The 13226-nt window shown below is 40.3% G+C and overlaps 1 protein-coding gene across 1 annotated transcript in view; it reads left to right on the top strand.

Annotated features, from left to right (window-relative positions):
- HERC2 (HECT and RLD domain containing E3 ubiquitin protein ligase 2) overlaps positions 1-13226 on the top strand; it is a gene marked incomplete in the record, with an annotated part of 3551743 nt that overhangs the window by 895493 nt on the left and 2643024 nt on the right.

Raw genomic sequence — 13226 nt, 5'->3', positions numbered from 1 at the left:
TTTTCTCTTCTAATAACACCATCATATAGTGCACTTGTGAATTGTATTTTGTTTCCACACTCGAGGCATGTGCACTTCCTTCTGGCATGTGCAGTGGTACTGCACACTGAGCTATGTGGGTGATACTTTTCTGCTGCTCTCACACTTCAGGCATTTGAATATAATGAATGCAAGGAAAAAGGAACCCCAGGGAACAAATGGTGTTTAACAGCAGAAGTAAAATGCAAAACAAAAATGAAAAGCACCAAGACAAGGCAACGTACATAAAATAAAACAAATTTAATACAACTGGTAAGTGCTTTCACACAGTACACTGTGCTTCATCAGACCATGTACAGCAACGTAAACCATCAATTAAAATAGTATTGTATGTCCAATTAACAACTCAAAGTAACCAATGAAAGCACAACATTAATAATCATTCAAAATTACTTGGAGACCTCTGGCCTTAAGAACACGTTTAATAGAGGTTCTCCCATTAATACCTGGATATCTATCAGTTTGCGAAGTTATAATCCAGAATAATACACAACTTTCAGCATAATTTTTAAAAACACTCCCTCGTTTATTGGAGATTATCATCTCTATCACTCTAAAGCCAAAGGCATGTTCCTTCCCACAATCCATACAGTGTTTAGCTTGAGCATCACGTGCATCTAAATTATTTATACAATATAGGTGTTCTCTCATCCTCTCCATGAGGGACCTATTTTCTTTTACCTATATAAAAACAATGACATGCTCTACATTTAGCTAAATATATTAAATCCCTACCATGACAGTTAGCATTAACTTTAAACTTATATTCCTTATTTGTAGTAGGGTGAACAAAATTCACAAGCGGATCTATATAGATACAGCAGTTGCACTTAGAACAACTGTGCAGCCCCACTGTAACTGTTCTATTGGGTCCCTCCACTGATGAATAACTCCTATAATATAGTTTTCTTTTCAGGGACTTCTTGTTTTTAAATACAAACTTCGGTTGTTCACCAACAATAGTTAGAATCTGTTCGTCTAAATGCAGAATAGACCAATTATTCTTAATTATTTGCAAAATGCTATTGATGTCACTTGTATAAAAAAGGGACATTGGTATGGTCCTACTAATAGGAGCTGGATTGCTTAAGGTATTATTGGCTGCTGATAGCCTATCTGAATAAAATGGACGAGCTGTATTTTTTCTCTGCTTGATAGTTTCTTGTAGTGCATTCTCTACTTCTTTTATTTTATACCCCCTATCATAAAGCTCGTCTCTTATATTATAAATATCCCGCTCAAACATAGCATCATCATTATTAGCTCATGAGATCTGCATACCTTGGCCTTTTTTTATATTCTTAAAAATATGGCCAGGATGCATACTATTGTGTTGCAAATCTTTCTATACACTTTCCTATATTGTATGGTAGTAAGTTTAAATGAAGTGTCTACTCTCGCCTTTACATCCAAAAGGTCTATATCACTTGCAGATGATCTATAAGTAAAGGATAGAAAAGACGTAGTAGTTTGTAAAAATTCGCAAATTCCAGCAACTGCTGCCCAGTACATCCCAGATCAAAAAGAGATCGTCCACGAATCTCCTGTAGAACTTAATACAGGGGCATAAATAGATCTGAAAACATAGAAATCCTCCTATTGAGCCATGATCATGTTGGCGTAGCTATTGGCACAAGTGCCCTTAGCTACGCCAACTTTTTTAAAAACACCTGTTCATCGTAAATAAACACATTATTTTCTAAGACTATTTCAAGAAATAATCAAATCAATAGCCACCATATTATATTCGCTATTAGCTGCCAAGTACTCTAGTAATATTAATGCCCTTCTCATGGGTTATACTAGTAAAAAGGGACGCCGCATCCATACTGACTAATAAATATCTACCATTAAGACACATGTCTTTAGTATACTCAAACAGATTTTCTAGGATAGCTAGCTATCCTTTACTTATAGGTAATCTGCAAGTGATATAGACTTTTTGGATGTAAAGGTGAGAGTAAACACTTCATTTAAACTTACTACTACACTGTATAGGAAAGAGTATAGAAGGAATACACTTTTACAATGTAATAATATGCATCCTGGCCATATTTTTAAGAATATAATAAAAGGCCAAGGTATGCAGATCTCTAGAGTTAATGATGATGATGCTATGTTTGAGCAGGATATTTATAATTTAAGATCCGAGTTTTATGATAGGGGGTATAAAATAAAGGTTGTAGAGAATGCATTACATGAAACTATCAAGCAGAGAAAAAAATAGAGCTCATCCATTTTATTCAGATAGGCCATCAGCAGCCAGTAACACCTTAAGCAATCCAGCTCCTATTAGTAGGACCTTACCAATGTCCCTTTTTTATACAAGGGACATTAATAGCATTTTGCAAATAATTAAGAATAATTGGTGTATTCTGCATTTAGATGAACAAATTCAAACTATTGTTGGTGAGCAACCGAAGTTTGTATTTAAAAACAAGAAGTCCCTGAAAAGACAACTATGTTATAGGAGTCATTCATCAGTGGAGGGACCCAATAGAATAGTTACAGTGGGAATGCACAGTCAGTTCTAAGTGCAATTTTTGTATCTATATAGATCCGCTTATGAATTTTGTTCACCCTACTACAAATAAGGAATATAAGTTTAAAGTTAATGCTAATTGTCGCGGTAGGGATTTAATATATTTAGCTAAATGTAGACCGTGTCATTGTTTTTATATAGGTAAAATGAATAGGTCCCTCATGGAGAGGATGAGAGAACACCTATGTTATATAAATAATGTAGATGCACATAATGCTCTAGCCAAACATTTTATGGATTGTGGGAAGGAATATGACTTTGGCTTTAGAGAGATGGAGATGATAATTTCCATTAAATGAGGGCGTGATTTTAAAAATTATACTGAAAAGTCGTGAATTATTCTGGGTTATAACTTTGCAAGATGATAGATATCCAGGTATTAATGGGAGAACCTCTATTTGTTCTTAAGGCCAGAGGGCTCTTTAAGTAATGTTGTGCTTTCATTGGCTACTTTGGGTGGTTAATTGGACTTATAATACTGTTTTAATTGATAGTTTGCATTGCTGTATATGGTCTGATGAAGCACAGTGTATTGTGTGAAAGCGCTTACCAGTTATATTAAATTTGTTTTATTTTATGTACGTTGCCATTTCTTGGTGCTTTTCATTTTTGTTTTGCATTTGAATATAATGTTTGTTATTGAAATGTGCATAGCTTTGAAGCCTAAAATGCTAATAACTTCAAATCATTATTGTGACTGACAGGTCAGTCTTGGCCACATGCACATAGACACCATGTTTATTGTGTGGGATTGGATCACAGTAGGAAACATTGACTTAAGTGTCGGCCTTGTAATGTGGCCACTCAAAGCCATACTTCATGATTTTCAGGATGGTATCTGTGAAAAGTGTCCAGCACAGGGGTCATCAGGAAGGTGCTTTACACAGTTTACAGACCGTTCCAGAGTGAGATGAGGTAGTAAATCTGCTCACAGATTGTTTTTAAATTCCTTTCAAGATATAAGCTTTTCCTTCACTAGAGAATGTTTTAGCTGTCACTAGATGAGAGGAAAGTACGAGCTGAATTTTCATCAGCCACCTTGGGGCCACTGTCTCAAGGGGTCTGCACTGCTGCCTCTCATCCATTCCTGAGTATACCCTTAACATGTGTGTTCACATCAGCTGGTCAGTCAGTGCCCTCCCTCTCCCTCCTTTCATGCTTGGTGGTTACACTGTTTTCATGAGGCCTGCTTCTGGCTTGTGCATTAGTTGCTGAATAAGATAAATGAGCTCCTGTGGGTCCTGCTGTAGTTTTGGCCAGTTGGATCAGCCTAGACATTGCCTGTATATCCATTGATCAATACTAGGGAACCCTCCTTGAGAGATCACACCCTCTGAAAGCATGGGATCAGCCCAGACATTGCCTATATATCCATTGATCAGTACTAGGAAACTCTCGTTGAGAGATTATACCCTCTGAAGGCATGGTGTGATGCCAGCACTAAACCCTGCACAGATGTTACAAGACTGAGTAGCAAACACTGGCATACACTTCCTTGGTGATCACCTGTCATATACTCCTTACCTTTAGGTTTGGGTGAGCCCGGGTTGCTCCGCCCTCTGGAACTAGAGTTAGGAAACAGTTTCTTGTTGTCTCATTCCCTAAAAAGGAGAGAATGAAGACTGATATTTCTAGTCTCCAAGACAGACACGAATAGAATCCTTGTCTCCCTGTTGCTCCCACCCCAAAAAAGGGAAAAAGGCAGAGTTATCATTGTGAGAAGTGTTTGCCAATCTCCGTCCAACATAATCTTGAATGGTGGGTTCTCACTGTGGTGGCTGCAGAGGCAACAGGGAAGTGTATGCCCTAGTTTGTTTCTCAGTCTTGTAACACCTGTGCAGGGTTTAGTGCTGGCATCACCCCATGCCTTCAGAGGGTGTGATGACCAGACCTTAGTTGTTGGTCTTCCCACAGAAAGAGTTGTGATCAAAATACAAGTCTTCTCTGCAGAGCTCTTAAAACAGGCCCAGATTGTATCTCATAAGGGGACAGTAGTCTCTGAAGCTTTTTGGAGAAGAGCAAAGGATTATACTTGCCCTTTTATCTTGCTCCAAAGAAGATGGGAGCCTTCTGGTCTGTTTAGGACATACTACTTTCAGCTAGGACGTGATTTATTAAGTTCCAAGTCTTGGCTCTGCAGACCATCTTAATCTTGTTTTTCTAGGCTTGAGGGATATCTTTTGAGTCATAATTATGTGGGGTGTTGCACATTGGGATCTCTCCTGTCACTCTGTATGGGATATCACTTTGAGTACATAGTGATTCTGATTAATCTTTAAACGTGCACTGTTTATCAATATAATAGCTAATGCAACAGAGTTTTTGCAGAAGTAGCTTTCTGTTTCCACAACTGTTCAATTGCTTTCTGATTGCCCTTTTGAAAAATTCCCTAACTTTGATGTTTCTTTGGTTTTAGGCCCTGGAGGATGCGTGCAGATTGAGAAAAATACTCTGATCCCAACTAAGAGTGTTAGGGCTATCCAAGTGTATTGCTGGTAGTCTTTAATGTCTGTTTATCCTTGTAGAGGACTCAAGAGCTGTCATAAAATCTTTAAATCTTTTTATTAATATTTCACACTTTTTTGCATTGGATAATTTCCAACAGGTACTGTAGTTTTCATGTTTTATATTTTTCACATTAGGTATGCATGTTCACAGTAGTCTCAATGTTTTCAGCCCATATCAAAGTATAGCATCTTTTCCAAATTGCGTTACTCTCTCATCCCCCTTCAGTTATTTCCTTTTCTTTCCATGATTTCCTGTCTCCTTGCTAAATTCCCGTCATTCTTACGGTTTTGCTGTTATTTCTGTTTGTCAAACTCCTGAATTTCCTGTGCCCATTATCAATATCCTCGTATTTTTTCACTTCCATTTAAATAACTGGTATTTGAGATTTTAAATTTATTGACGGGTTTCTAGCTCTTGTCCTTTGCTAGGGGTATTTCTTGCATCTTATTACATTCCTCCATTGCTTCTTACCATATCTTTTTCATCCATATACATTACCAGTGCATGTATGTTATTCCTGCTCCCATTTCACCAAGCTTCCAACACTTCGTCTTTCTGTTCCTTCCCTCTTTCGAACAGCAATGGAGTTGTGTACCATCTGTTTCAATGTTCCCATTTGCTGGTCCCATGGATGGGACCAAGGTTCGTTTCCCTCCTTCACTCCTCATTGCTGCTTCTGATACATCCTCAGTCACTCCCCAAACCTTTGGCTTCATTCTATTTCTTCACTTTGCTCACATTCTCTTTTTTTTTCCAAATTATTATAGATCCAACTTGTTGTTTTCCCCGTCATTTTTTTCCATTTCTTTTTTTGTGGTGAAGCTTCTGTTGTTTCACCATGATCTTGTATACTCATCCTTTGTGCTGTTTAAGTAATGTTTATTCCACTACCCTTGCCCCTTTGTACACCCACAGCTCTTCCTAAACCTCTATTTTCTTCAAACCTACTTCTCCTTCCTCATTCTTACCATTATCTCTTATGGCTTTCTTATCCCTTTGACCTTCATTCTTTATGCTTCTCTGTTCCAGTCCTAGTTGAGGGCGTGTTTGCATATTTTTAAGGTGCCTTGTAGAAGTGAGGTATGGCCAGCATGAATAGCCAATTTGCACAACCCCCTTTCCCGATTGGCCAAGCACATACTGGGAGATATGGCCGTAAATGAAAAAAAACAATCTCACCATACTTGGTGGATGTGTGAATGATGGCCCTTGTAGTCTACTGATGGGTGATGAATGGGGCTGATTGACGGACAAAAGAGGGGTCAAACATCACATGCAAAAAAATAAATTTTTTTAGACTAATATCTCAATCAGTAGGCTGAACAGGTGTGGTTTGAGCAGACATTCCTGTCACATGCCTCGTGATAGACACCACTTTTGAGAAGGGTCTGTTCATTTGGGTAACTGTTGCAGAATGCTTGAATAGAGATTTTACCTACCCTATGGTCCTTTCTTCAAAGCCTGCATCTTCTTGGACTTTCTGCAGAAAACTATTCAACCAAATCAAAATCTTTTTTAATGTCAGATAGTGTAATCAGTACCTTGGTCAGGTGGTCACTTGCACAATACTTTACAACTCTTAAAACATCCCACCAATTACCCATTGGTAATCTTCCCAGTATAACATCCAAGTGAAGTAACTGAATTAGATTGTGAAAGGTCTTTTCATTTCTGGATGTATGTTTGTTTGTGTACTTATTTGCATACTTAATTACTTTATTTTCATATGGATGTTTGCTTGTTTCCTTGGAAAGGGCAGTGAGCACAAAGGAATAATTTCAGGGTCAGTCTGAATGGCTATAAAGATAGCAAAACAAAGCAGTCAGCAGCAGAGACAGTCCAAATGCAGTTTGCAGGGTTCATACATAGATGGAAGTAAGCTGTTCACTGTTGGAAGAAATGTTTTGTGCAAATGGCAGTTTACAGTGCACACAAGGTTTTGACCCATGTCAACCTGAATGCAGTGTGATCCATTACTTTCTTAGTTTCCATTGGTAGCAAAACAAACCCTACTTCTTAAATCAAGGGACCCAGTTTTTATCTGTGAAGGACTTGAAATGAGATTTTTTTTAAATTTCCTGACACACCATTTCAAAAAAATACAACTAACAACCATCCATACCAGCTGCATTTCCCACTTGTAGGCTGTTTATCATCTTCTGCATTCCCTTCTTCCATTATTTTCCTTTCTAAAACCTGTCTCCTACCTGGCTGTCAGTAGTTAAACTTTTTTATATCCCCTGTTTGGGTTCCACACAGGTTCTCATAGGATTTGTTGACAGGTCTTTTACCTCAGAATTCTGTTAGCAGCTCATTGATTACTTTTATACTGTTTACTATCTCCACACTTTCCCTTCCATTTCTGTTGTCTTTCACCCTTCCTTTTTCTCTTTTAGCTTCCCCACAGTTCTCCCATCAAAAGCCCTTTTGACCATCTCTGACTCAAGTTTAGTTTAGCACAGTTCTGTTCAGCATTTCAGTCCCTCCTCTAGCGTAACACCACCTGTAGTTCTGGTTCATTTTCTGACCTACTTGGTACCTCACTTATTCCCCATTCTATTTCTTTTGTCACCATTTTCTGTTTTACTTATGGTACCTCACTTATTCCCCATTCTATTTCTTTTGTCACCATTTTCTGTTTTACTTATGGTACCTCACTTATTCCCCATTCTATTTCTTTTGTCACCATTTTCTGTTTTACTTATGGTACCTCACTTATTCCCCATTCTATTTCTTTTGTCACCATTTTCTGTTTTACTTATGGTACCTCACTTATTCCCCATTCTATTTCTTTTGACACCATTTTCTGTTTTACTTATGATTCCTGCTTCCCACATAAGCCCCATCCCTTTCGAGTGTCTCTTATCCCATCCTTCCATTCATCTCGTATGCTTAAGCTGTTGTCACATAACATTCTTTGGACTCCTGTTCTGAGTTCCCCTTTGGTTCTTTTGTTTTCTGTTTAATTTCTCCAAGTGTTTTGGTTTTCTAGTACCATGACTGGAATGGACTCCATTCCTATGTCAGGGTACAATTAGAGTTCATGAAATTAGTATTGCAGTCTTTGTTAGCAAAGAGTTTTGTTCACATCACCCACAGTGTACCCAGATCTGTCGCCAGTAATTCATATGAGGTTGCATATATTGGTAGCACATCCAAGTATGATTGTAAGGTCTTTTTTTTTTTTTTTTTAATTGGACCCTTTCACTATCGGAACTGAGCATCTTACTTCCACATTGCTTTCATTTCTTCTTGCAAATGCTAAGATTTTATAACTGTTTATCTGTACATAAGACGCTTGGTATAGCAATTCCAATGATAAATGCTAATTTTGTCTCTTTTTTTTTTCATGGACAACTGTGTCTGATTTTCTGGCTTCCGTTTCTTTAACTGTTGGTAATGGTTGATCCTGTGTGATATAAACTTTCATTCCGTTTTGTTTTATGGTTTATGTTTGTAGTGCTTCTTAGCTACTTATGCATTGTAGTGTTTGCACAATCCCAAATACAGTGCTTGTGCATTATTGTACCTTTACCTTTCGACATACAGCTCCTCTGTCATGAGTGCAAGATGTGCAACTGTTTCCAGTTCAGTTTTTTTTGGACTTTATAAACCATGTATGCAGTAGTCCTCTGTTCTACCTTTTTCTTCATTGCATTTGCATTGTTGATCCGTTGTTCTTTGTAGTCTACTTTTCCTTGTGCTCACTGGAGAATGGTCTGGGATCTAAATCTTTCCTCAACTAATGTGCCATCCATCTCACTTTTCACTGGAATTCAGTCTAACCTATTTTCTTGTGTTCATCCTCTTATGAGAGTGAAATGCTTTGCTCATATGGGCTTCTCCCTCAAAATGTCTGGCCATTCTTTCCCCCTTTCCATATCCCTTAGCGGTCCTTGGTTAAGCTTATTCCATTATTTCTCTACTCCAGTTCTATCCAGGGCATTAGCATTAAGTTGAAATCACCCCCCCATGATGATTTCCTCTTGTTTTTTCTTTCTGTATTCTTAGGTTTATGTATTTATTCCATATTTTCCAGATCCAGCATTCAGTTTTACTTTCCCATATGTTCCGTCTTACTTCCCCTCTTTCTTTTGCTGTGTGTGTTTACTCCTATGCCTTTCCTAAAAAAATACTTCTGCATGTTTTCCTTCTGCACTCTTCATGTTGTTTTTGTCATTGTTTTCCTTTTATCTTTTTAGTTTTGCTTCTTACAACAGTCAGATGTTCATCGTGCATACAGCTGCAGTCATAACAGATGGGTTCTTCTGCCGTCAGGCGGGTCCTCGGTCGGCCGAATGCCAAAGTCCAGGTCCGGCATCTGTTGTCGTTGCTTCTTCCCTGACGTCAGTGCGACAGGGGTATAAAGGAACCAGCCAACGCAATTTTTTTCAGTCTTTCTTGCCGCACGGTGCCCGAAGCAGAAGCAGTTCGCAAGTGCCGGTCGGCCAGCTCCTGAAATTACAAAAATTTTGAAATCGAAGTCTTCTTGAAAGCTAAGTACCCCGTTGGGGAAACTTTTCTTGCCTCAGACCGATGTCAGACAGTTAATAATTGTATTTCATGTGGGAAGCAAATACCGCATAAGGATTTCCATTCCCTCTGGATACCTTGTTTAGGCCCAGACCACGACGTCTCGGTCTGTCGCTTTTGTGCTACATTCAACAAACGCACCATTAAGCATCGGGCGGAGTTCGCCCAGCATTATTTTGGAAAAACATTTAACTATATTATGTCGTCAGATACTCCGACTCCAGTTTTGTCTAAAAAACACAAAGATAAGGACCGACACACGAGGTCCGCGGCCTCTACTGACACCACGCCAAAGCCAACTTCACGTGGTCTGGTTCTCAGCGAGGCGCCTACGCAGCCCCTGACTACCGGCGACACTTCATTGGCGGTGTCTCCTGTGCCCGAGGTCGCAGGCTCCTCGACCCACACCCCGACTACAGATACCAAAGCCACGCTTGGCGTTGAGCCTCAAAATGTGGACAGGTCTACCTCCACTCAAGGTGTCTTCAGACTTTCCTCTTCTTTTTCCATCAAGGCTTTCTCTAAGTCTAAAGCAGCCATGCATTCTAAGAGACAAGCTACAGAGGGCCCATCTCCAGGCCCCATGCCTAAAAAACAGATGCTTAAAATGGCTGAGGATTTAATTACTCTTATCAGGGGTCTCAACCCCCACCGGACAAAAGGCCCAGAGTGGAGGAAGAATCCCCCTCCTCTGATCAGGGCTCCATTATTTCAGAGCACTCTGATGATCAGGAACATTCTTACTCCCCTTTTGAAGACTCTGATGCAGAGGAGTCCATTCCTTCTGTATCCCCCCCAGAGGATTACTCATTTGGGGAAACTTTGCATACCTTAAGGGAACACTTCCACTGGGAAGGCCAAGATTATTCAGATTCCAAGAAAAGGCTTAGGGAATTTCTCTTGCTACCTCAGCACAGGCCTTTGGTTATACCTCCTGTCTTGGACATCCTAGATGATGTTTACTCGGAGGCCTGCCTTAACCCGGATTCTCTGCCTCCAGCCCCAGTCAAGCGTGACAGGTACTACAGGGTTCCTGACTCACACCATTTTCTATACAAAAGCCATGCTGCTGACCCAGAAACCATCTCACAGGGCCCCAAGGGAATTAAGGCCTCCACTGCTAAAAATCCATTACCTTCCGAGAGAGATTCCAGATCCTTGGAAAGGTGGGGTAAAAAGGTATATTACTCTGCTACCTTAACCATGAGGGCCTTAAACTTGTCAGTTCCATATGCTAAAATACCAACAGTTTTTGTTATCACAATTGAAAAGTAAAATGTCACAAGCTGAACAACCAGACTTTGAAGGAGTTGCAGGATTTGATGCATAGTGCAGGACAAGTGGGTAAGCATACCTTACAATGTGGTCTCTATGCTCTAGAGGCCTCATGTAGAGCTGCTGTTACAGGATCAGTCATACGTAGACATGCCTGGCTCAAGGAACAAACCTTGCCTGATCATGTCAAAGCTAAATTATTAGATGCCCCTCTACAAAAGGATGTATTATTTGGTGCTAATGCTGAGGAGGTATTAAGTAAAATGGAGGAAAAGGCTAAATCAATGCAAACTGTGAACGATTTTCTACAGGTACAACCCCCACGTTTCAGTAGAAATTGGCCTTCCAAAAATTGGTCCTTTCCAGCCACGGACAGACCCCAAAGAGGTAGATACAGGCGCCCGAGGGGCAGAGGACAATCCCAGGGATCGTTTAAAGGCAGACAATGGCAAGCTCCTACACAAAGAGGTGGTGAGGATAACTCGCAATCATTCAGAAAGCAAGCCCAATGACTTTCCCCTTTGCATGCCAAGCAAGACTCAAATGGCAGCCCCCTTAGGAGGAAAACTGGCATTATTTTCAAAAAATTGGCATATTGTCACAAAAGGCAAATGGATCGTGGACATTGTAAACAGAGGCTACAGATTCCATTTTCACACCCTTCCAAAAATGAGAGGCATGCCAAACCTGCCACACAATCAAAGGGCAGAGGCACAAAGGCAAATTACAAAGCTCATAGACATGAAAGCTATTCAAGAGGTACCTACGCACAAACAAGGTCAAGGTTTTTATTCCAGACTATTCCTGGTACCAAGGAAGGGAAAAGATTGGAGACCTATTTTGGACCTATCCATCCTAAACACATTTCTACTCGTACCAAAATTCAAGATGCTCACTCTACAGCAGCTTCTTCCCATGCTGGGCAAGGAGTCTTGGCTGGTAACATTGGACCTCAGGGAGGCATACCTGCATGTCCCAATCAGACAAAATTGCAGAAGATACCTCAGATTTCTTGCAGGTTCAACCCATTATCACTTCTCTGCATTGCTCTTTGGCTTATCTACTGCGCCCAGAGTATTCATGAAATGCCTGGCATCAGTAATCGCCTACTGCAGACTTCAAGGGATACAAATATACCCCTATTTGGACGACTGCCTGATCCAAGCAGACAGCAAGCACATTCTTCTGAAACATCTGGCTTATGTAATAATGTTGTTGAACTCTCTGGGATACACAGTCAACAAAAAGAAATCAAGGCTAATACCTTCTCGGAAGATAATTTTCCTGGGTGCCAACTTGGACACAAACACCCAGATGGCCTACCTCACGCCAGAGAAGCAAGGGCAACTAACTCAATACTTCAGAGCACTAGCAAATTGCACCAGGCTGACTGCAAGGAAAATCCTGCAGGCTCTGGGATTCATGGCATCTTGCATCTTACTAATCCCTTGTGCAAAGCTGCATATAAGGAAACTTCAATGGTACCTGAAAAATCTATGGTCTCAACACAGCCACAGTTTGGAAACAATAATACCACTAATTCCATGTTTACAAAAGGAATTTCTGTGGTGGGCTCAAGCATGTCAAACAAACACAGGTCTCCCATTCAGCAAGCCTCAAGCAAATCAAGTCATCACAACAGACGCCTCGGACTACGCCTGGGGGGCGCACATGACAGATCAGTGCATTCAGGGCAAATGGTCCCAAAAAGAAAAGCACCTTCACATCAATCAAAAGGAAATGCTAGCAGTAATAAATGCGATTATAGCTTTCAAAGACCTTCTGCAACCAGGTCAACTATTGATAAGAACGGACAACACCACAGTTATGTGGTACATAAACAAACAGGGAGGAACACATTCATGCCCCCTATGCAGACTGGCCATGTCACTTTGGAACATGGCCATGGACTTACAAATCAAACTACAAGCACAGTACTTGCCAGGCAAGGAAAACATGCTGGCAGACAACCTAAGCAGAAATATGACAGATCCACACGAATGGAAGTTGCATCCAAAAGTTTTTACAGAAATAATCCAAGCATGGGGAAGGCCAGACATAGACCTCTTTGCCTCCCACAAAAATCACCAATTGAAAAATTCTGCTCAAGGATTTTCCATCCAAAGGCCTGGAGAGTGGACGCTCTCTCTTTCAGTTGGACATCAATGACAGTTTATGCCTTCCCACCTCTTCCTCTGCTGCCCAAAGTTCTATTGAAAACCAGAGCAGACAGACCAAAGATGATTCTCATTGCTCCAGACTGGCCAAGACAACACTGGTACCCACTCCTGAGGAGTCTGACGCATTCCCCACCATGGAACCTACCTCT

This window comes from Protopterus annectens, chromosome 5.part0 (assembly GCF_019279795.1).
Source record: "Protopterus annectens isolate FY-2018-M chromosome 5.part0, PAN1.0, whole genome shotgun sequence".
Taxonomy (NCBI): domain Eukaryota; kingdom Metazoa; phylum Chordata; order Ceratodontiformes; family Protopteridae; genus Protopterus; species Protopterus annectens.
This window is presented reverse-complemented; position numbering and strand designations above follow the sequence as displayed.